Source organism: Odontesthes bonariensis, chromosome 13, assembly GCF_027942865.1.
Source record: "Odontesthes bonariensis isolate fOdoBon6 chromosome 13, fOdoBon6.hap1, whole genome shotgun sequence".
Taxonomy (NCBI): Eukaryota; Metazoa; Chordata; class Actinopteri; order Atheriniformes; family Atherinopsidae; genus Odontesthes; species Odontesthes bonariensis.
This window is the reverse complement of record NC_134518.1, coordinates 3,456,943-3,460,773: the sequence shown is the minus strand read 5'-3', so window position 1 is coordinate 3,460,773 and position 3,831 is coordinate 3,456,943. Positions and strand designations below refer to the sequence as shown.

At 44.1% G+C, this 3,831-nt stretch overlaps 1 long non-coding RNA gene across 1 annotated transcript; it reads right to left on the bottom strand.

Annotated features, from left to right (window-relative positions):
- Window positions 1-2,957: 2,957 nt before the first annotated feature.
- On the bottom strand, window positions 2,958-3,424 carry LOC142397110 (uncharacterized). The gene is made up of 3 exons (XR_012772661.1): window positions 3,336-3,424; window positions 3,137-3,252; window positions 2,958-3,048 (listed from the first exon to the last, which is right to left on the bottom strand). It is a non-coding gene; the product is annotated as an uncharacterized LOC142397110 (long non-coding RNA).
- Between the last annotated feature and the right edge of the window lie 407 nt (window positions 3,425-3,831).

Below are 3,831 nucleotides of genomic sequence, written 5' to 3'. Positions count from 1 at the left end.
CATGGGTGATAAACTGAGAGTTTTGATGACCAAGGGGAGCGCACGACTCACAGAGGACTGGGACACACCCTATCTGTCTCCAATCTCCCTCTGAAAGGTTCCAGTGGCCAAAAATCCAAGGGTGGTGAGGTCCTGGACGTGTGGTGGAATTGGGTTTGATCGGCGTGTTTCTCTCTGGAGTTGTGGCTCTAGCAAGCTACATATTTGCAGAAGCACAGTCCTTGGGAATCTTAATCACGATGTCAGCCATTCGTCTGTCTCCACACGTTCTCTTCTAGAGCCTGACGCGCTAAGGCTTCCAAAAGCAGCCACTGGTTACACTTCCCATTGACCTTGTTATGCACAGATTCAAATGAACCTTCAATTAGTGCACAATTCAAGTCAAACAGAATAATGTCAGCATAATCATGGGGTATAATGTATATTTATTTATGTTTTCTTCAAAGTAATTAAATATACAATCCATTAGTCAAGTAAACTTGATTGGAATAACAGGGGACTATTTTACGAAACTCCTACGACAGGTCTGGATCACTCGTAAATTCTGTTCGTACCTGAAAGAAAACGTAAAATACGAAAAGATTGGTGAATGCGCAAATTCTCTTAAATCACTCGTACGGACGATTTAAGAACAAATCTGTGCGTACGAACGGTTCTTGCATGAGGCCCAATGTCTGCCTGTAGGTCCTTCAATCTATTGGAGATTTTTAATCTCTTCTCCCTGGACCCAGCTCCATGCACATTCCATGAAATAAACCTTAGCGTGGACATGCTCAGACTAACGCAGTGAGTCCTGGATGCTTGCTAAAAGCATCCCTTGCGTGCGTGTGCATTTATGCTTGCAAGTGACTGATTGTGCCTCTGTTCTGAGTGCTTGTGGGCTGTCAGTGCTGTGTAAGCGTGGTGTTTGATTGCGTGTGCTACTCAAATCTCTATCTGTGCCGTGTATGTTAACATTAATATGACATATTAAGGTGGAAACGCAGCAGGTTGGGGAAGAGAGACAAAAGAGAAAAGCAGTGCAAAAGAGTAGAAGTCTGAAACAAACCCAAATAAACAAATGTGACCTGCTAGTGAGACTGGCAGTGAGCTACTGTAAATTATGTAGAATATATCAGGGTTACATTATGTACCATCAACAGTGATAGTGATTTATAAAAGTTAACGAATTCAGATGACCTGGAGTTAGAAGAGCAAAGGAGTGGTGTCCTGGTCGCGGTACAGCTGCCCATTGATGAATAGTTTATCCACCGCGATGACAGCTCGGGAGCCTCCCTCCATGAAATTCCTTCGGATGGGGAACAGGACCCTGCGTCTTTCCAGGATTTTTGGGAGAAACTGGTCGTTGATGCTGAAGTCCGTTCCTCTCAGCTCCCTGCCGCGGCCCCTCACCTGAACTTTCTGTTTATAGTGTCGAATTTGGCCACAATAGGTCTTGGTCTGCGGGAATCAGGTCTCTTCCCTCCCAGGCGGTGGACTTGGTGAAAGGCGATGTTCTTCACTGTATCTCCCGGAAGTTTAAGATGTGTTTGGATGATGCTTTTAATTGTTTGTTCAGGATCCTCGTCTGCTTGCTCCGGAATTCCAGAAAACACTAGGTTATCCCTCATACTGCGGGACTGGAGATCAATAATAGTGTAAGAGCCAATTTAACCCTTTGGACACAAGTACCTCTTTCGCACCCTCTATAAACCTGGAGTATAAACTAACGCTTTCGTTTTGAGTGTCCCTTGTGCACCCTCTACAGGCCTGGAGGGCTTTGTCTCCAAACCTGAGGCTTAAATACCTGCTGATGACCAGACCTGGGGCCCGTTGCACAAAAGTAGGATAAGGGATTAAGCGGGGATATGTTGGCTATCCTGGATCAACTTATCCGTGATCCGGTTGCACAAAAGTCGGATAAGGGAAGTGGGATATGTTCAGACGTAAGTTACCATGGAGATTTATTCTGTGAAGCTAGCCTGCTCCAGACCAGGCTAAGTTCCAGGATCTATTTAATCTCATTCCTTATCGCAGTCAGCGGTCGCCACATATGGAAACCAATATTTATTCCACTGCCTAGAACATATTGTTAAAACATTTAACTATACCCACTATCATTATTGAAACATTTGTGATCATTAATTACAATCATTTTAGATAACTGATGATTTTAGATGAACCACTAGATAATTTAGTTTCCCACAGACTGCACATAAAGTACATCACCATATAAATATAAATACACAGAGAGTACCATGATGTTCCTTTATTGAACAAGGATGAATCAAAGCAAGTAAACCATCAACTCCTTTCAAAACTGAAGTCACACAGTGCTCTACAAGACAAAGCACAGAATCAAAGCATGCAGTTTGAGACAAACTGTTTGTAAAAATGGGCTATACAAATAAAATTGCCTTGCCTATACAGCACAAAAACCTAACAAAAATTCCTCTGCCATTGCAGGCCCAACTTAAATCAACATGCATATTAATTGAAATAATTTAACACATATTGGTCTCTGACCAGCCGACCACAGTCGTCATCCGGGAAGATGGCAGGAATGTCCCAGTCTATGAGAGCTGGCACTCTGGGGCCCTCTCCTTTCTCAGGCAGGCCACATTGTGGAGGACAGCACAGGCCACAATGATATCATATGCCCTGTCTGGGCTGACTCAGGTGGTTCAGACACTGAAAACGTGCCTTCAGTAGGCCAAATGTCATTTCTATCCGGGCCCTTGTTCTGGCATGGGCATGGTTGTGTGCCAGTTGTGCCTCCAGAGGGTCTGCAAATGGAGTGAGCAGAAAAGGCTGGCAGGCGTACCCTCTGTCACCCAGCAATACACCCAGGAATTCCCCTGTGAATACAAAATGTTACCATCACAACCTCATAAGTAGTGACATTCTTAACACAGCCATTATGTTAAAAGTGGTTATCAATAGAGGTTCTGTGGCTCACCTTGATAGGCGCCGATAGATCTCTGAGTTCCGAAACACTCGGGAGTCGTGGACCGAGCCGGGCCACTTTGCCACAACATTACTGAACAAATAGTCAGCATTGCAGACCATCTGAAATGATAAGATCTTAAACCAATTAATGCACATCACAGGCAATGTACAGTGTTCATTAATCAACTTTATCAAAAGTCATGTTCACCTGTACATTGATGCTGTGGAAGTTTTTCCTGTTCACAAAATCCCCCTCATGGCCACCTGAGGGGGATTTTATTTTGATGTGTGTGCAGTCCACTGCACCAATGACATTGGGGAAACCTGTAATACGATGCAATGAGTATCTTACTCTGAATGTTAACATTGTAATTGTAACTGTAATTTAAAAAAAAAAAAATTCTTACCTGCAATCCTATAGAACTCCTCCTTGATGTCACAGAGTCTTCTATGCCCAGGGAAGGAGATGAAGATGCTTGCAAGTCCTTTAATTGTGTTTTTTTCACTGCTGAAACAGTACAGGCAATGTGTGGGCAGGCACATTCTTAATAAAAAGTTGCTGCCATGTCCATTTTGGTTGCTTGCTTGCGCTTGACTCAGAGCGCGGATCTCGAAAACACATGAGAAGCTATACAGAATCATACGCGGCGGACAGCACAGCTTTATGCCAATTACGCACACAGGCTCCACACCTCCACACGCATCGCGTCTGCAATCATAACTCATCAGGGGAAATCACATTTTGCCAATATTTTAGAGACCCCTCAACATTTCCCAAATCATGTTTTCGGGGGAGTCTCGTGTCAGTTTCAGGGTGTCTCGGATCCCCCGAGTCCCCCGTAGTTCGAACACTGCCTAATTGTGATAATTTCAGTGGAGTGGTGAGTGTGATTTGTGCACTAC